The following is a 22,186-nucleotide window of genomic DNA, read 5'->3' as shown; positions in this document are numbered from 1 at the left end:
CTGATTCTATGCCTTACTTGTTATGTGACTTTGGGAAGTCAAATTTGCATTCCAGTTTGTTCTACTGAAAAATAAGAGTTACAATTATTAAATATACCTTACAGGGTTAATCTGAGTAATAATGCAAGAAATAATGAAGTAAGAAATAATGCAGGAAAGTGAAAAAATCCACACCACAAAGCACTATGCAAAATTAGTATGATATATTAATAGCTATTTTCAGTTTGTATAGCTTATCCTATTGATTAAATTAGGCTCAATATAGTAATATAAAATTTTTCTATACTCAGCTTAGATAATTTAGTGTATAAGAAGTTACTGATCCTATATTTAAACTAATTAAAGCACATTTATTAATCATTTCCTATGTACAAAGCCTTCCCCATAAATTTATCTTTTCCTCAAAACTTCATCAAGCCATTCCAGTAACAACGGAGCAGGGTTAGCTCTCTACTTTCCCTCCTCTACAGAGTTCATCTAACTTTCACAAAGTCTTTTCTTTGAAACCCCATAAGCTAAACACGTGAATGAGGAAAAATCCTATTGTCAGGAGAAAGGTATATAAAGTTAGTTTCTCGACAATAAACAGGAAGGGACTAAATAATCAATCCCGCATATGGGCACTTAGGGTATCACTTGGACAATAGGCAAGTTATGACTCTAGATAGAAGTTCTGCTAAAAATTTTACATTGTTCAAATCATCTGAAATATGGAAAAGGCATGTCCAATCTTACTCTAAGACCAATTATAGCACTTAAATTAGTTCAATTTGTTTGGATGATTCTTTTTTGTCTGTGTATATGTACTTTGCTACATACATACATTATATAGGATTTCCACTAAAACAAAACAACATTTGGAGCATTTAGGAGGAATAATAAATATATGCTTAATAAAAGGAATCTCAGATATGAGTACTCACTTTTATAGTCTTACATTAATTCACAAAAGCTTCATTTTCTTCCTTTTATATTGATCTTTCCTCAAAATTTGAATAGGGTTGTTTTCTCTGCCAAACCAAGGTTATAAATTCACTTTGACAATTGCATTTTTTGGTCTCAGACAAGATCCTGGTAAGGTCAGCTCACATATCTAATCTTGAACTGATACCAAAAATACACAATCATTCATTTACATTTTGGATACTTTTAACAGTGAACAGTCAGAATCTCTGAATCAGGCAATTTGCTAATCTGGGGCTCTCTCCTGTCTGAATGTGCATTTTGTGGTAAAAAACCCATTGAGTCATGGTGAGCTGCATGCTGATTAGCAGCAGCCAGGCTTCATGTCAAGGCACCCACTTGAGCCTTTCAGCAAAAAAAATCAGTGTGCATATTTATTAAATAATAATTATTTTATGCATTTCCAAATCAATTGCATATCTGTTTATAAATGCATGAAATATGGAAGATAATTTAATAATTATTTTATAATAAATTAAATTATTGCTACCACCAATAAAGAGATTTATATTTTAATTTATGACCATAGAAAAACAATTTGGAGACATAATTGTTTTCATACCATCATAGATTCATAGCTATAGAGCTGGAATGGAAAGTCCATTTCATTTCATAGGATCAAGGAGTGTCCCCTAAAGTTATAGATCTTAGAGATAATACAGTCTAATGCCCTAATTTTAAAGATGGCAGAACTAGTGATCAAATAAGCAGAGATTTCACATAAAATATCTGACTATAAAGCAATGAGACATATTTCAAATGTGCCATTGGTAGTGTCTTTAAGATATTATGATCATAAGGGCCAGGCAACTGTTGAAAGGAGATTGCATCAAACACTTTCCTGGTCCTGGGTTCATGATGTTTTTGCATTTCCTATACATAGTTCTGGGTCACAATTTCAGGATCAAAAGAAGCAATAGTGCTTGCAGTTGCAGGAGTGAAAGGCCTGATTGTGTTTCCAGGAAGAGGGATGAATGCTTATGGTCATTTATGGGAAGTAAAAATTCCGGTCTCAATTTCAAGATAGATGGGAGCACCTTCAATTTTGGCTGCAGGAGAAAAGGGGACCTGGTTTCAGTTTCAGGGCCAGAAATAATTATAGAATTTTTGGCTAGAGGGTAATAAATTCCCTTATCCCCAGAATGTCTTCTGAAAGTGGTGGCAAAAAATTCCTGAAGTTTGGGATAATTCCCATGCACACTGAAAGCATATCTTGACTTGAGCATAAACTTAAAAATCAAAAAAATAGATGGGATAAATGAACAAACAATAATAATATCAAAAGAACCTGATCACAGAAAATTACTATGGTTTTAGGGAAGACCAATATATGAACTCAGGAAGACAACAAAGTCAAAATGGCTACATCTCAATTTCCAAAGGAAAATGTGAATAGGTCACATAACACAAAAAAATTCCTTGTTGTACCCCCCAAAAAAATTTTAAAGATTAACCAAGAAAGGTAGAAGAAACATTAGGAAAACAAATAAGTTCAATGCAAGAAATTATAAAAAGAGGGTCAACATTTTGATAAAGGAAGCACAAAAATACTAAAGAAAATAGCTTAAAAGAATGTTATATTTTCTACATGTGGTAAATATGCATGTATATTTATATAAACAAATATGATAATATATATAAAATATATAGGAGTACTTCAATAAATATATGATTGATATATGATTAGCAAAGATGTAAGAGATTATAATAACTATTGAAGAGACTGGTGGAGAGAAAGCATATTAATGCATTGATGATAGAGAAAGGAATTGGTCAAAAGCTTCTGGAAAGCAATTTGAAATAATATCTAAAAAATCCAATTGTTCATTCCTTTAACTAAGGCATAAAGCCTTAGAAAGCAAATATAAAGGAAAAGTAACAATATTTACCAATATATTGTGTCAAAGATTTTGAAGCAAAATGAATACAAATCAATTAGGGAGATGGTTTAAGAAATCGTAACATGAAAATAATGGATTATTTTTTATATCATAAAGAAGAATAAGAATAATAAATTTTGAAAAAATGGAAAGACTTTTAAGAATATATGAGGTGTGAATAACTAAAATAATAACTTACAAAATAACCACAATAATAGAAAGGAAATCAACTCTGAAATACTTTAAAATTCTGATAAATGTAAAGACCAATTCTGAATTCAAAAGTCTAATGATGAAGTATTTTCCTCACCTTTGGCAAAGAGGTGATAGAATCATATTAATAATGGGTGGACATTTTTAGACATAAACAATGTGTTTATTTTATTTGACTATACTTTTTTTTTTAAAAAAGTAAAAGTTTCTGCTGGAGCTTCAAGAACTAGATTAATTAAAGTGAAGGAAATGCCAAGAGAGGCTAGGGAGAACATCAAATTCAAGGTATACTTTGTGAGTAGTAATACAGATTAAAAGGGAAAAAAAGAGATCTCTAACATATTTTCCTTTTTTTTTTTTTCCTGAAGCATTTGGGGTTAAGTGACTTGCCCAGGGTCACATAGCCAAGAAGTATTAGGTGTTTGAGGCCAGATTTGAACTCAGGTCCCCTGACTTCAGTATACTCTATCCATTGCACCATCCAGCTGCCCCACATATTTTCAAAGTACAAAGAATAGCAAAAAGAAGTTCAGAAGAGGAAACAAGCAAGTGCAGGAACTTTGTTACTACCATATTATTTTCAATGCTGTTGCTATAATAACAAGCTAAGATACCAGTTTCATGTAAAATACTCATTTTTATTCTTTGTATACTAAAATTGCCATGTTTATGAATTTGAAAAATAAAAAAGGAAAACAAAGAACATTAAAAGGAAAAAAGGAAAGAATGTTTTAAACAAAAAACAAACCAAAAAATGCAAACAGGCTGTAATCTGTCCCTTACTAACAAATAACTACCAATTTTCTGAATGTCTGCCTACTCTTTAATAATTTGTGTTAATCAGACAATTTTCAGATGATGAAATTGAAAACTATTTCTATCCATATGAAAGAGTGTTCCAAATCACTATTGATCAGAGAAATGCAAATTAAGACAACTCTGAGATACCACTACATACCTATCAGATTGGCTAACATGACAGGAAAAGAAAATGACAAATGTTGGAGAGGATGTGGGAAAACTGGGACACTGATGCATTGTTGGTGGAGTTGTGAACGGGTCTAACAATTCTGGAGAGCAATTTGAAACTATGCTCAAAAAGTTATCAAATTGTGCATACCCTTTGATCCAGCAGTGCTATTATTGGGTTTATCTCCCAGAGAGATTTTAAAGAAGGGAAAGGGACCTGTATGTGCACGAATGTTTGTGGCAGCCCTCTTTGTAGTGGCCAGAACCTGGAAACTGAGTGGATGCCCATCAATTGGAAAATGGCTGAATAAATTGTGGTATATGAATATTATGGAATATTATTTTTCTGTAAGAAATGACCAGCAGGATGATTTCAGAAAGGCCTGGAGAGACTCACATGAACTGATGCTGAGTGAAATGAGCAAGGCCAGGAGATCATTATATACTTCAACAACAATACTATATGAGGATCAATTCTGATAGAAGTGGCCATCTTCAGCAATGAGATGAACCACATCAGTTCCAGTTGACCAATAATGAACATAGCCAGCTACACCCAGCAAAAGAACACTGGGAATTGAGTGTGGACCACGGCATAACATTTACACTGTTTCTATTACTGTTGCATTTTTGTTTTTCTTCCCAACTTATTTTTACCTGCTTTCTAAATACCATTTTTCTTGTGCAACAAGATAACTGTATAAATATATATACATGTATTGTATTTAACATATATTTTAACAAATTGAGAGAGCTTTTCTAAATCCCTCTTTAATTAGATTATAAGTAGAATTTTTAGGGCCAAAAGATTCTTAATGAAGCATTTATCAGAGGATCACCTTTTTAAAGACCAAGTCAGTCATCTTATCTGGGGAAGTAGAGAAACTTAACAAGGGTAGTTATAGAGTTGGTATTAGGGGGACAGAACAGAATAGGGTAGAGAGAAGCTGGGGAAAGACTTTAATTACTGGTGAAAAGAAAAATAAGAACATGTTTAACTGACTGCCATTTAGGGGAGGAGGTGCTGGAAGGAAGGAGGGAAAATTTGGAACAGAAGTGTTTGCAAAGATCGATGTTGAAAAATTACCCATGCATATGTTTTGTCAATAAAATGATATAACAAAAAAAATAATTTGCGTTAATGTTTCTAACAAACTGAATATCATGATTTTTCTTCCCAATCACTTTAATCATTTTAACTTCCTGCTGAGAATCTTGAAACAATTATATTCAAGTAATTCATTTTGCCCTGCTTATTATTTAAAAAAACATATACACATAAATTGAGAGAGCTTTTCTAAATCCCTCTTTAATCAGATTATAAGTAGAATTTTTAGGGCCAAAAGACTCTTAATGAAGCATTTCTCAGAGGATCACCACAAAGTATGTTCTCACATCACCTTTTTAAAGACCAAGTCAGTATCCCATCTGGGGAAGTAGAGAAGCTTAACAAGGGTAGTTAGAGTTGGTATTAAGAGGACAGAAAAGAATAGGGTAGAGTGAAGCTGAGGAAAGACTTTAATTACTGATGAAAAGAAAATAATAATAGCTAGTATTTATGTTGTACTTTGTGGTCTGAAAACAATCATGAATATATGTACTAAGATTATTTCTACTTTATAGATGAGGAACCCAAGGCAGGCAGTGGTTAAAAACAAAACTTATCCAGGGTAATACAGGGTAATCATGTTTAAAGTTGGATTTTAACTTAGGTCTTTCTGTTTCCAGGTGCAATATCACTATTGTACCACCTTGCTGACTCCTAAAGCAGGCTTCCTGTTTTAAGCAATTTTTTTTTTTTTTTTGCAAAGTTGAGTCTATGATCAGGTACCTGCATTTATGTTTTGAAGGAAGATAAAAGTGCCTAGATTTTCTAAATGTTGGTATACTGGACCAACAACGTTTTCCTTCTCCTCACTAATATCTCTGCTCCAAACTAATGAGCAGATGAGAATACTGAAGTTCATAGAAGGGAAACAACTTGATCAGGAATCTATAGGCATTAATTAGCTGGGCCAATTTGGATTGTTTTATACCCTATCAATGTTTCCATTATATCATATTACCTCACCTGAGATATTTAACTTTTGAAAGGGGTATGTAATTTCAATTAATAGAAAATAAGTATTGAAATCTACTTTTTTCAGACAATAAACTTCTCCAAAGATCCTGAAATGATAACATATGAATGGCCATTCATTCCATCAAAATATATTTCCTAAATTAAAATCCAGGCACTGTGTTGGGTGTTTTACAAATATTACCTCATTTGATCCTTACAAGTCAGGAGATTTTGTGCCCAATTTATAGGTAAGGAAACAGAATTTAAATAATGACAAAAGTTACATATTAAGTGTCTGAGGCTGGAATTACAGTGGGGACTTGTTCTCCACTCAAAACTTACCTGGACCACCTTACCTTCCTTCATTCCTTCTACTACTTTCCTTCCTCTATGAAGAGTATAATGAGAGCAGGAGCTTTATCTTATCTTTTACATTTCACAAAGTACATATCATAATATCTGGCAATAACCAAGGGAGATAGGTACAATTATTATTTTCATTTTGTAGATGAGGAAACTGAGGGTAGGTAAGTAGTTTAGTGATTTGACCAAGTTTGGATAGGAGGTGTCTGAGCAGCATTTAAATTTAGTTCTTGATTCTTATTAATTAAATAAGTGCGAATTAAAATAACTGATATTTTGCTTTAGATACTTCAGTCAACTCTGAGAAAAATGGAACTTTTAACTATTGAGAAACCAAGACTGTCATATTAATACAATGGTGGAATTTTGAATTAGTCCAGTTATTATGGAAATCAAGTTAGAATCAAGTTCAAAAATCCCCTAAACTATTTAGGGATCTTTATTTGGTCAACCAATTACTGAGCAAAATGCTTTAACAAAGTCAAAATAGAAAAAGAGATCAATCTCTTGTGGATGATTTGTCATTTATATCAAACTACTCACAACAGCATTTTATGTGTTTGTGGGAGAGAAGGGAGAAAGGTACAGGAAGATAGGACATAATAGAATAAGTTAATGAAAAGACAATGTCATGTAATATCATTGGATTATAAAAAAATAATGAATATAAGTGATATAAAGAAACATAGAAAAATGTATGAACTGATACAGAATAAACAGAATCAAGAGAAGTATATAAATGATAACTATAATTTAAATGAAAATAATGCTGAAAGGCAATCCTTGCAATAAATAAATGATCAGAGTCCAGTTAAATGGTTGATGGAAACACATTTCTTATCTCTTGGAAGTACTAAATGGGGGATTGGAATGTGGTTTTCACATGTTATCATAATGTCAAATGCATTTTGTTTTGCTATGGTGATGGGAGACAAGATATTGGCAAATGGCTGTAGAATAAAATTCCAAAAGTTCCAACAAACCTAAGAATAAATAAATGAATGAATATTTTTTGAATGTATGGCTGCCATAGATAATAGTCTTACTTTTACTCAATCTTAGTTAATATTGCATTTTTAGCTCTAATATGTTTGTGGATCAGAAAGACAAACTTGAAGTTATTCCATTGTTTTTTCTTAATGGTTTGCAATAAGCCTCTTTCAGTTAATTCCATTAAACCATCCATACAGTTAGACAGATGTTTACATAAACCTTTCCAACCAAGATTTGTTATAACTTAAAAAAATGATATCCCCTAATTTTGAAGTACAACCCAGGCAACATTAGGTGATTAAACTTTAAATTTCATTATCCAATATATGTCACATTATATGGGGTAAATAAAAAGACCACCTTTCTCAGAATGGATAAATCAAATAATTATTTCCCTACTGCTGTATGTGCAGATGCTTAAAAATTAGTTGTACCTGCAGATGTCAGGCACTATTGATTACTAAAACTATATAATGTTTATACTTTATTGTCTTCAGAAATATACCCAGTAATAAGAAACAGTTACATGACCATGATGAGAATATGTTTACATAAATCAATCAAATGATTAAAACATGTTTCTATGGCACTGAATGATGAAACATCCTTATCATCAACCAGAGATAGTTTAATTCATTGAAATAGGTACTCCCTCCAATAGGGTACAACACATCTTATCCATAATTTCATTTCTTGTGTGACTTTTTTACATTTCTTTTGCACAAATTCTCCAAAGACGTCTCATCCAACATTCTGGCATTAAGGAAGAAGGACTTTCCTATGCATTTGCTGAGATTGTGTAAATGCAAATAGAAAGCATCAGCTTCCTATTGGTTTTATCTCACTATTATACATTACATACAGAATTTAAAAATCTGACATTGACCACGATGATACATTCAGAACTAACTATTGATATAGTTAATAAATAAGAAAAGAAGTTTTTTTTTTTTTTTTAAAGAAAACTAATAGGGAGATGTCCAAATAATTAATTTGATTTTTAAAAAAAGAAAATAAAATTTTATCAGTATAAAAGGTTAAAATGGGAAGTCATAACAAATGAAAAGTAAATAAACTACCAGAAACTATAATTTTACCCTATTACCCAAAAGAAGTCATAAATCAAATAAATTCACAAATACATACACACACATACACATATATATGTATAAACAAGTTATATCTATTTGTGCAAATATTCTCTATCTGGGCATTATTTGTGAAGATGTACATGTGTGATTATGCATATATATACATAGATATAAATGTATGAATGTATATATACACAGAATACATTGATTAGAGAAAAATATAGAATTTAAATAACTTCAAACTCAATAAAAGTAAATCAAACAAGTAATAATAAACTTCAGGAGAATAATCCTATAGGAGCACATAGATTTACAAATGAATTATTTTAAACCTGCAAAGAACAAGTAATCACAATGTTAAATAAACTGCTTATCAAAATACAAAAAGAAGAGCTTCTGCGAGTGTTTTCCCCTCATGTTACATGCAAAGTCTTTATAACTAAACCAGAGAAAAACATAGAGTAAGAAAGTTAATCTTTTAGCAAATAAACATAATGAATTACAACACAAAATATTGAATAAAATATTAACAAAGAAAGAAGTCCACAGTATAAATGGTCTAGTGCTGAATAAAGTAAAACAACAACAACAATAATAATGAATATGGCAATTAATTGGTGCAGTAGATAAAGCACTGGCCTAGAGTCAGGACGATTCCAATTCCAGGCTGGCTTTAGACACTTACCAACCAGTGTTTAAGAGGCTCTGAAGGAAAGTGTGGGAAAGGAAAAGTATTAGACTAATTGCCAAACTGAAGATTTCTAGAGCTGTTTTGTCAGCCTCATTGCTATATGCTTGAGAAACTTTGTGTACTGATTCCATGCCAGGGAACTGAATTGCTTCTAAATTTGAATTGTCTCATGAGGATCTGAAGATCACTGGTAGGATAAAATATCAGAGGTCCTTCTTCACAATAAACAACCAAGAATTCAAATAAATCCTCCAGCTGAGATTTGTGATGAAATGCATTTTCTAAGATCAATGCATACTTGCCCCCCAAAAAAGACTTTTTTAATGGAGAACTCATACAGGACAAGTGCTCACATCATAGTCAGAAAAAGATATCCAAGAACATTCTCAAGGTCAGACTTTGGAATTGATTATGCAATGCTGTGTTCTATGAACAAAGCAAAACTGAAGTAGTTCAAAAGAAATGTGAGAAGCTCAACTTTGGGGAATGCACTCCAAATGTTCATAAGGATGATTTCTGCTCTACCTATGGTAGAGGATTCTAAGTTCATGTTGGTCTGTCTGATCAGCTAGAGTTGGGGTATGCTGTAAGTTAACCATAATAGAGTGATATCATTTTTATCCTCTTTGAGAACAGAAATCAATCAATCAATTTACTATGTGTGTGTGTGTGTATGATACTAATCATAATATGTAAAAAAGACATATTTCCCCATAGCTAAATCAAAGAACATGGATATGTTGATGTTTTTTTCTTCATTAAGTATATATTGCCTCACTTATTTTTAAGGGTTTTTATTTTCAGAATATGTGCATAGATGGTTTTCAACATTCATTTTTGCAAAAGTCTATGTTGTCAATTTTTCCCTTCCTTTCCCACCTCTCCCAGATGTCAAGTATCCATTTTATGTGAAACACGTGCAATTCATCTACGCATATCTCCACAATTATCATGCTGCATGAGGAAAATCAGATCAAATAATGAGAAAGAAAACAATATGCAAGCAAAAAGTACTAAAAAGAGAGAAAATATTATATTGTGGTCTGCTCAGTCCCCACAGACATCTGTCTGGGTGCAGATGGCAACAAGATTATGCAATGATCAATTCTAAAGAAGGTGCGTCTTTCCAACAATGAGATGATTCAGATCAATTTCAATAATCTTGTGAGGAAGAAAGCCATCTATACCCAGAGAGAGTAAGGTGGGAACTGAGTGTGGACCACAACATAGCAGTTTCACACTTTTTTGTTGTTGTTTGTGTTTTGTTTTCTTTCTCATTTTCTCATAGCACAACAGAGCAATGGGCTAGCCTACAGTCCCAGCATAGAAGGCAAATTGCCAGCTCCAGAAAGCAGACCACCACAGCACTGTGAACAAGGCACCAAACTACTGAGGTCCAAGTGCTCAAAGCCAAAGTTCCAAGTTCCACAAGAAGCTTGGAGCAGTACCCCCAGGTCAGCTTTAAAAGTCATGAAATAGGCAAAGAAAGAAAAAAAAAAAAAGAAAGGAGGAAGGGAGGAGGGGAGAAAAGGAGGAGGAGAGAAAAAAAAGGGAGAGAGAGGGAGGGAAGGAAAAAATGACCAAAACCCAACAAAATAGAACTTTGATCATAAAAAGCAACTATGGTGACAGGAAAGATCAAAACAACTGAGAAGAGGATGAAATAGCAACATGCAAAACCTCAAAGGTGAATATGAATTGGTCTCATATCAACACAACCTTTTCTGAGGAGATCAAAAAAAGAAAATAAGAGAAGTAGAAGAAAAAGTGGCGAAAGAAATGAGAGGTATGAAAGTCAAGGAAAAAATAAAATTATTATTTATTCCAATAATAAAAGGAAAATTATTGTTAAAAGATTAACAATAATTAACTTAACAAAAACCATTAAAAGTAGAATTAGCCAAATGGAAAAAGAGGTACAGGAATTAACTGAAGAAAATCACACATTAAACTAAGAATTGGGAAAGTAGAAACTAAGGACTCTATGAGACGTGATGAATTAGTTAAACTAAATAAAAAGAATTTAAGAAATAGAAGAAAAAGTAAAATATCTCATTGTAATAGATCTTGGAGAGAAAATATAAGGACTATTGGACTTCCTGAAAGCCATGGTCAAAAATAGACCCTGGACAGCATGTTTCAAGAAATCATCAAAGAAAACTGCTGTGATATCCTAGAATCAGAGGGCAAAATAGTCATTAAAAATGTGTAAGAGATTCTACAAGGAAAACTCCAAAAAAAATTGTAGTTAAATTCCAGAACTATAAGGTCAAGGACAAAATATTGCAAGCAGTCAGAAGGAAAGATTGCAAGTATGGAGTAGCCCATGACAGGATTACCTAGGATTTGGCAACTTTTATAGTAAAAAAGAATGGAGGGTCTATAATACCATATTCCAAAGGACAAAGGAGGTAGGATTACAACAAAGATTCAACAACTCAGCAAAATTGAGCATAATCTTTCAAAGCAAGATATAGGCTTTTAATGGAGCAGGGAACATTCAATCATTTCTGATGACAAGTTCTGAACTAAACAGAAAATTTGATCTTCAAATAAAAAACTTAAGAGGAACTTAAAAAAAGAAATATAAAGAGGGAAGAAAAATATTATTTAAAAGTTAAATTGTTTATATCTCTACCTGGGAAGATGCTTGTAACTCTTGATAATTGTATTTTTATTAGGGCAATTAGAAGGGGTATTCATAAACAGAAGGAGTGGGTATAAGTTGACTTCAATATGGAAGATATTAAAAAAAAGAAACTGGCGTGAAAAAGGACTGTATTGGAAGATGAAAGGGGATGTAAAATATGGAAAAATAGATTACATGAAGAGCACAGAAAATCTATCAGATTCGATGGAAAGAAGGCAGAGAAATGAACATTGTTTGAAGTTTAATCTCATCAGACTTGGCTCCAAGAGGAATAATATACACACTCAGTGGAGTACAGAAATTTATTTTACTCTATAGGCAAGTAGTTGGACAAAGGGGAGAGAAAAGGAAGGGTCTGGATAGAAGGGAGGGCAGAATCAGTTGTGGGGGTTAAAGAAAAGAGGAGAGAAGTAATAGAAGGGAAAACACACTGAGGGAGGGGGGGCAGCAGCAAAACAGAATGCAAAGAGCTGCTACCAACATTTTTGCACATGTGGATCCTTTTCCCTCCTTTATGATTTCCTTGGGATACAGACCCAGAAATGGCACTGCTGGATCAAAGGGTATTAACAGTTTAGTTTTATAGTTGTTAGGGCAGAGTTCCAAATTGCTCCTCAGAATTGTTGGATCATTTCACAACTCAACAGCAATGCATTAGTGCCCCAGTTTTCCCACATCTACTCCAACATTTATTATCTTTTCCTCTCATGTTAACCAATCTGAGAGAAGTGAGGCGGTACTTCAGAATTGTTTTAATTTGCATTTCTTTAATCAATAATGATTTAGAGCATTTTTTCATAAGACTATAGATGCCTTTAGTTACTTCATCTGAAAATTGGCTGTTCATATCTTTTGGCCATTTATCAATTGAGGAATGACTTGGAATGACTTGTATTGTTGTAAACTTGATTCAGTTCTTTATATATTTTAGAAATGAAACCTTTATCAGAAACAATAGCTATAAAAATTTTTCCCCAGCCTTGTGCTTCCCTTTTCATCTTGGCTACATTGATTTTGTTCATGCAAAACCTTTACAATTTAATGTAATCAAAGTTGTCCATTTTGCATTTCATAATGTTCTCTATTTCTTCTTTGGCCATAAATTCCTCTCATTTCCAAAGATCTGATAGGTAACTTATTCCTTGCTCTCCTAATGTGCTTATTATGTCACCCTTTACATGTAAATCATATATCCTTTTTGATTTTATTTTGGTATGGGGAGTAAGATATGTCTATGCCAAGTTTCTGATATATTATTGTCCAATCTTTCTAGAAAATTTTGTGAAATAGTGAGTTCTTGTCCCCAAAGCTAGAGTTTGGGTGTTTATAAAATAGTAGATTATTACAGTCATTGATTATTCTATCATGTGTAGCTTACCTATTCTATTGATCCACTAATCTGTTTCTTAGTCAGTACCATATATTTTTATGACTGCTGCTGTATATTTTAGTTTTAGGTCTAGTATTGCAAGACCACTGTCTTTTCTATTCTTTTTTTTCAGTAATTCCCTTGATAATCTTGAGCTTTTGTTCTTCGAGATGAATTGGGTTATTATTTTCTCTAGCTCTATAATATAATATTTGGCATTTTGATTGATATGGCAGTGAAAAAGTAGACCAATTTAGGCAGATAATTTTTTTAATGTAAAAAAGAGTATACAAGAAAGTTTAGTATTACTGGTTAAATTTAGGACATCACTTATTGAAAGCTATATGTTCACACTTGTAACTTTTAAAATCTTTATTATTTTGGTGGCAGCTAGAACTAATAAATATGGACAAAGGAGGTGTTTGTGAGTTTAATAGTCAAGATGATAACTAAAAATACAGTATAATTAAGGAGTGAGAAAGTAGGATGCACTGGAAGAAATGGAAAGAAAGAAGATAAATTATCTCACAGAAAAAAGTCAGAAAAGAGCTTTTATAATGGAAGGGGAAGATAGAGTTGGGCACATAATCTGAATTTACCCCCATTGGAATTTGCTCAAAGAAGGAAGGAAAAACACACTCAGTTATAGAAATCTGTATGACCCTACATAAAAGTAGGAGAGGAAATCTATAAGTAAAAGAAGGAGATTATAGAAGGGAGGGAATATTAGATGAGATAAAAGTTGGAAGGGAGGGAGACAAGGGGGAGAGAGAAACACATGGGAAGGAAGGGAGAGAGGGAGAGAATACAGGAAGCATGGTATGCAGCAATCAGGTCATGGTTATGTTTTACTACTTTGTTAGCATATTTAGAAGTGGTGTTAGGGGAAGCAATTCAATTATCTTTTGTACCCCAAAGTGCTTACTTATTTCAGTCATGGGTTTTAATCAATATGACTTTTACAAGTTTCATCTTAATTGATTCCACACTAATGTAATTCATTTCTTTCTGTAATTAATAAATGTTAAGTAAGTTGTTTTTCACTATTTTCTCTCAAGCCTCTTACACTTCTTTCAACTTATATAAGATGCTTAGAGTGCCTATTTTTAATACAATACTTTACTATTGCTAGCCTGGCTATTTCCAGGTAACTGAGAAATCAATTTTTGTTTGCTGTTCTCTGTTTCTTTATGACTTTCACTATAAAAGGTATTGAGCCTATTATCTTCTAATATGTTGACACAACTCCGAGGAAAGTTAAATGTATGAATTAAAGAACAAACAAGATTTGGCTAACATTTCATTTGACCTTATATTTGTTACATTAAATTATTAAAACATATTGTAATCAACATAAAATATCTGAAAGTCAAAATAAAATTCATTCATAAATCCTTGATGAATTATTAGATAAATCTGTGTTTTACACCCTTCACTATATCCTTTTAATCAAAGTGACTCATTTCTTTCTTTAAAGGCTTTAATTTTCAAAACATATGCATAATTTTCAACATTTACCTTTACAAAACCCTGCGTTCCAAATTTTTTTCCCCTCTTTTCCCCCATTTCCCTTCCTCTAGACAGCAAGTAATCTGATATATATTAAACATATGTAATTTTTCTATATGAATTTCCACATTTACCATGCTGCACAAGAAAAATCAGATCAAACAGGAAAATAAATGAGAAACAAAAAAAGAAGCAAACAACCAAAATGTTGTGATCCATACTTAGCTCCATCAGTCCTCTCTCTGGGTGTAGATAGCTATCTTCATCACTGAACAATTGGAATTGATTTGAATCATCTCATTGTTGAAGAGAGCCATGTCCATCAGAATTGATCCTCGTATAGTCTTGTTGTTACCCTGTACAATGATCTCCTGGTTCTTCTTATTTCACTTAATCAGTTTATGCAACTCTCTCCAGGCCTTTCTGAAATCATCCTGTTGGTCATTTCTTATAGAACAATAATATTCCATAACATTTATATACCATAACTTATTCAGCCATTCTGATGGGCATCCATTCAATTACCAGCTTCTTAAAGTGGTTTGTTCCTTACCAGCCAATGACACTTCAGATAGGAAATACAGAAAACTTAAATGTAGAAAGGCATGCTTTCAGGGAAACTAGGAATTCCAACATGTCTTGAGTGCAAAATGGAGTTTATTCTAGACACAGGGAAAAACTATTACAAAGTTATACAGGACATTTTATCATTCAGTCTTTGTTTAGTTTTGTCTAATTTTCTGGTGTCTCATTTGGGATTTTTCTGTCAAAGCTACTGAAGTTGTTTGCTATTTCTTTATCCAGTTCATTTTAGAGATGTGAAAAGAGGCAAATAGGACTAAATGACTTGCCCATAATCACACAGATCATGTGTCTGAGGACAGATTTGAACTCAACTCCTCCTTACTCTAGGTCTGCTGCTCTAACCACTCTACTATCTAAGAGCAGAATCTATTTCTTTATCACAAACTTTACTAAGCCAGGCTTCTATTCTCCTTGATTCTACCTATGTAACTAATATATACTATAAAAAAACAATTTTTGGTAGACAATAGGCCAAAAAGTGTAATGTATTTGTTTTAGTGTATCACTATATTGGACTTGGCAGCACAAAAAGTGCAAGCAATTAATAATGACTGAAGTAAAACATAGATTATATATGCTGTAGAAACCAAAGAACTATTCTCAATTTATGTCCCTCTAAAGTGGATAGATGCCTGCTGTCGTGCTTTAGCTATTTGAGATAATAAAGTTACAAAATTGAACAGCTTTTCCACAGAAGTACTTGATAACTTCATCGTGTAGTTTATCACTGGAAAAATAAAACTGTCTTCTTAAGGTACGATTGCTTTATGGTAGCTATAATTTGATACAAACTATTAGCTACAACACCAATTTGTGGTTCATTTAAATTAAGCCATGTTCTACTAATAGAATCCCTAATCACAGATATTAACTAATTTCACAATTTTTTAAAGGAAAGTTAAAATCTATTGGAAATACTTTTAAGCTTTGTTTGAATTCCTTTTACATGTTTTCACACAGGAGAAGAAAACATATTTTAATATTTTATTTGCACCGATTACATGTTAAAACAATTTTTAACATTTAAACAAGTTTTAAGTTCCAAATTACATTCATCTATCTCTCTCTTCCCTCCCCTTTCCTCTTGAAATGGTAAGCTATTTGAAATAGGTTGAAATATTTGAAAAATACATTCTCCTGGTCTGTTCACCTCACTCAGCATTGGTTCATATAAGTCTTTCTAAGTTTCTCTAAAATCATACTGCTTATCATGTCTTATAGTTCAATAATATACCATTAAAATCACATGACATAGCTTATTCATCCATTCCCCAATTGATGGGCTTCCCCTCACTTACCAATTTTTTGCCACCACTAAAAAAGCTGCTATACATATTATTTATTTATAAAAAGGTCCTCTCCACCTGCCCTGCTTTAAAAAAAAGAAATCTATGGAATACAGAATATGCTGCATTTCACTGTCCACATTATAACCTCATCAATTGCCATATGTTACAATCACCATTTCTATGCAGATTGCTTCTAGATCTATTTTGTCTCCTAAACTCACTCCCTATTTCATTAACAACATACTGAGCATTTCAAATAAGATGTACTGTAAGCATTTCAAACTCAGTATGCCCAAAATAAAATAAATTATCTTTTCCCACCCAACCAAGCCTTTTCTGTAATTTCCTATTACTTCCTAGATCACTACCATCTTTCTAATTACCTAGATTTCTAACCTTCATGTCTTTCTACTCATTTTCTTATCTCTATATCAACTGGCAATTTTTAATACAGTAATTTCAAGTTCTATAATATTCCCTCATGCATTTACTCTCTAGTCATATTGCCACCACCAATCTAATTCAGGTTACATGAAATAAATAGCCTTTCTAATAAGTCTTCATGCTTCAAGTTTTTCTCTACTTCAATCCCAAGCCCACAAAGTTACCAAAGTGAATTTCCTTCAGCAAAGCCCTGATCATGGGAATCTTCTATTTAATAAGCAATTAAAGCTGTTTACAACATACTTAAATTAATTTATTTGACAGATGATTGCCATTCATGAATTCTTAATCTAATCATAACTCATGGTTTTTCCCACACTACTATTCTCTTATAACCTAAATAAATGGCTTTTCAAAGCTTATGCTCTATGCTGGATTACATATCTTTGGCGTTGCACTATTGGAATCCCTGATTTAGTCCAAACACTATCGTGATATCTTTCCTGATATCATATGCCACAAACACTTTTTTCCAATACTAAATAGTATTTATTATATAGATAGTTTGGATATATTAATATATACATGTCTTTCATTATAGAATATAAAACTCTTGAAGAAAAAATAAAACTAATCCACATTTGATTGTATCTTTAACCCTTAGAAGAGTATTAATATCTTGACATGTTAATTTCATTCAATATTTCCCAATTACACATAAAAAATTAACAATTATTTTTAAAATTTCAGTTTCACTTTCTCTCTTTTCCTCATTTTCCTAGAAGATGCAATCAATTTGATATCAAATACATATATATATGCAAAAATTCAAAACTTATTTCCATATTAGTCATTTTGCAGAAGAAATCACAGACTAAATATTTAGTTTTGTTTTTATTAAATTCAAAAAATGTTTTGTTATTATCATTATACAATTCTGGAATTTGTCTTGGCAGATAGAATACCTAGTATTTTATCTCAGATGCCATTATTTTAAATGTGTCACATCTTGGAGTTTGTTAGTAGTATATAGAAATGTAAATGTTTATATGGGTTTATTTTATTTATTTTATAGTTTACGACTTTGTTGATATTTTTAATTGTGTTAAATAGTTTTGTTACTCGATTGTCTAGGATTCTCTTTATATTTATATATTATATATATTATATACTTATTCTATTATATCATCTGCAAAGAATGATAATTTTGGTTCCTCTTTGCATATTTTTATCCTTCTAATTTCTTTTTCCTGGCATTGTTTTACTATCTTGTTGAACAATGTGGTGATAATGGACATCCTTCATTCTCAATGTTATTGTAAAGATTTCAAGTTTATTTTCATTACAAATAATGCTTGCTCTTGGTTTTAGATAGATAGTACTTATTCTAAAACAGCTTCCATTGATTTCTATGCTATCTAGTATTTTTAATTGGAATGGGTGCTGTATTATGTCAAAGGTATTTTCTGTCTGTTGATGTAGTATTTTGACTTTTTTTGTTATTTTGTTAATGATATAGTCAATTATGCTGATAGCTTTCCTATTATTTAACTATTCCTGAATTCATAGTATAAATTCAGCCAGTGATAGTGTGTGGTCTTTGTGATATATTGCTAGAATGTACTTGCTAGTATCCTATTTTTAAAATTTTCCTGAATATTCACTATGGAAACCGGTCTATACTTTTCTTTCTCTGTTTTAACTATTCCTGGTTTAGCTATCAATCAATATCATATGTGTGTTATAAGAATTTGGCATGACTCCTTTACCTATTTTTTTCAAATAGTCTATAAAGCATATATTTCATAGTTGTTAACACAGTATGATTGAGAATCATGGAATATTATGGTTTTAGAAATATTTTAAATTATCTAAATGCCATTAAAAAGATAAATGTTGGTTGTAATCATTCTGAATAATTTTACCAACTATGACATATGCATGAGTCCCAGAATAAAAGACATTTCAATAACCTATATTAACAGAGGGAAAAAAGAATTCAATCATTTATTAAGAGGTGGAAACTAAAGTATAGTTCTAATATCCATAAAATATTAAGATAACTAGAAAAATATTGGTGATTCACATGCTAAAATGAAAAAGTTATAGATATAGGAAAGTTTATAATTAGACTCATTTTAAGTTCAATATGATCTCATTGAAAACACTATACTAGACCTCAAATATCTGTGAAAAAAGAGAAAGGAAATGCAGAGGATCCCAAAATGTGAATAATGCAATTTGGTTTTGGCTTTTATTTCTTATTTTTACTTATATTTGAATATGAGGGATATCTAAAATTCAAGGAAGCATTTCGTTCAATAAAAAAAATGAGCAGATGAGGGTAGACTTGAATTCTACTCGTAGTTTCCCTCTCCCCCCCCCCCCCCCCACTAAATAGCTGTAGATATATGGCTAGTAATTTAATCTATCACTTTTCTTATCAATAAAATAAGGGATTGGGATAAGATAATCTTATAAGATGTATCCAGCTATAACATTGTAAATGAAAGGAGAAATTCAGTTTAATTAATAAAAAGACTTAAAAATAGCACCATAAAAAGTTAAACGCCTTTTCCACATCTTTTTTTCCTTTGAAAGTAAAATGAAATTGTCTTTCTATCAAAAAGATCCTTAAAACATCTAAGAAAACTTCTAAGTTTAATTCTCTGATAATTATGATATTTTGTCATATAACAAATGAAATAAGGCAGAGAAGAAAGAGTAGAAAACAAATTTTGATGGTTGTTTTGTTTTTCTCTCTAATGTCTCTAAAGTAAAATGCTTTTTAATCCAGGTGTCCAATATTTACTATAAAGATTTTTTTTCTTATTTATAGGTATCCAGTCAAAGAGTTACTATCTTCTTTTCTTCTTCTTCTTATTCTCTATTTTAAGTGATTGTTGACATTGTTGTATTCTAGGATTTCTGTGTCAGTTGCTACAAGAAATCCTACACAGTTAAGATCAAAGTACTTAATAGCCATTGGAATGTTTCCTTTCCTTTTCTTCCTATCTTCTTTTTTTCCCTCCTGCCCTCTTTTACTTTATTTTTCCTTTCATTTTAACTTTTTTCCTTCATTCCTTGAAACCAAATTTTCACTTGTGTACATACCTTTAAAAAATGCATGATATCAGAGATTTTTGGCAAAATGAAAAGTCATCAAACTTAAATGTATGATTTCATATTTCAAAGAACTAAAGAATTTTATTTAAAATGTCAAAGCAGTTTGTTGTTTAATCAAGTTGAAGAACAGTTATAGCTAATGTAATATTTTATTTATTTATTTATTTTATTTAATAGCCTTTTATTTACAGGTTATATGTATGGGTAACTTTACAGCATTAACAATTGCCAAACCTCTTGTTCCAATTTTTCACCTCTTACCCCCCCACCCCCTCCCCTAGATGGCAGGATGACCAGTAGATGTCAAATATATTAAAATATAAATTAGATACACAATAAGTATACCCGACCAAAACGTTATTTTGCTGTAGAAAAAGAATCAGACTCTGTAATATTGTACAATTAGCTTGTGAAGGAAATAAAAAATGCAGGTGTGCATAAATATAGGGATTGGGAATTCAATGTAATGGTTTTTAGTCATCTCCCAGAGTTTCTTTTTCTGGGCATAGCTAGTTCAGTTCATTACTGCTCCATTAGAAATGATTTGGTTGATCTCGTTGCTGAGGATGGCCTGATCCATCAGAACTGGTCATCATATAGTATTGTTGTTGAAGTATATAATGATCTCCTGGTCCTGCTCATTTCACTCAGCATCAGTTCATGTAAGTCTCTCCAGGCCTTTCTGAAATTATCCTGTTGGTCATTTCTTACAGAACGATAATATTCCATAATATTCATATACCACAATTTATTCAGCCATTCTCCAACTGATGGGCATCCACTCAGTTTCCAGTTTCTAGCCACTACAAAGAGGGCTGCCTAATGTAATATTTCTATTTGTGTCTATAATATCTAGCTAATATTCAGCTTAATATTAATGTTCTTAATCACTTAGAACCTTTCATCTTTAATAATATTTAAACTACTTTTACATTATTTTGGAAAATCTTATAAACATATGATTTTAATGTTTTTATGTGTTACTGATCCTCCAACATGAATATTAATAACAAAAATAAAATACATTTATATTACATATGTATATTTTTTTCTTAATTTCCTGTTATTATACTTTGGATTGCCTTGTTTTGGAAGGAATTGTGTTATACTAAATTTATGATGCACATTTAAGCAGAGATGCAAGGTAGTATGATGGGTCCTATTTGAAGAATGGAATCAAGAAGTGATATATTGCAATTTAGCCTCTAAAATTTCTTGTTGCATGACGATAGGCAAGTCAATTAGCTTCCCTACGAATTAGACAACTTTCTTAGACTTTATCTATTAAATTATAAAAAAGTTACTAACCTGCATTAGTGGAAGGAATTCTCACAGCAATGGGAAAAAAAAAGTCCTTGATAGATTGATGTATACCTTGGTCATAAACATTTTTTTGAACTTACAACAATAATCAAGTGAAAGTCAAGTGCAAAACTGAACTCATGTTTCTTTCTACACTGAGGAAAATGTGTTCAAAAGGTAGAATTTATTTATATAGTGAGTATATTTATTCACTAATTACCAATTAGATCTTATGAAGATACAGATTTCCTGCATCAATCTTTATCACAATATAACCATATCTTATTCTGATTCTTCACATTCTTTATCTATATTTCCCCATATATTCTCCTCATATAGATAGTTTTTATATATGCTGGCCATTACCATAGCACTTATGCTGTGCACCATGCTTATTGTTACAATCCTACTCTCCTTTCTTGAGGACATTCCTTGTATTACTTCTTATACACAGACTACAGTGGAAAATGTACAAAGGCATATTTAAAATTATCATAGGTTTTTTACATTATTCTTTGCATCACCAACAATTGTGATTCAAATTGGGAAGGTATTTGTCTTAAAAATAAGAAGGAAAAATGAAATTTTGTTCTAAGCAACAGCTAATATCATATTTAATAGCATCATACCTTTCTAAATGATATTCAGCTCATTCCTTTTCTTTTTTTTAATTTCTAGGATTAAATAATCCAGTGGTGTCCCAAGTTACCATGTCACTAATTTAATTAATTAATGCACCAGTTTTAG

The sequence above is a fragment of the Sarcophilus harrisii genome, chromosome 4 (genome assembly GCF_902635505.1).
Source record: "Sarcophilus harrisii chromosome 4, mSarHar1.11, whole genome shotgun sequence".
Lineage (NCBI taxonomy): Eukaryota > Metazoa > Chordata > Mammalia > Dasyuromorphia > Dasyuridae > Sarcophilus > Sarcophilus harrisii.
The sequence above is the reverse complement of the archived record's forward strand: the minus strand, read 5'-3'. Positions refer to the sequence as shown.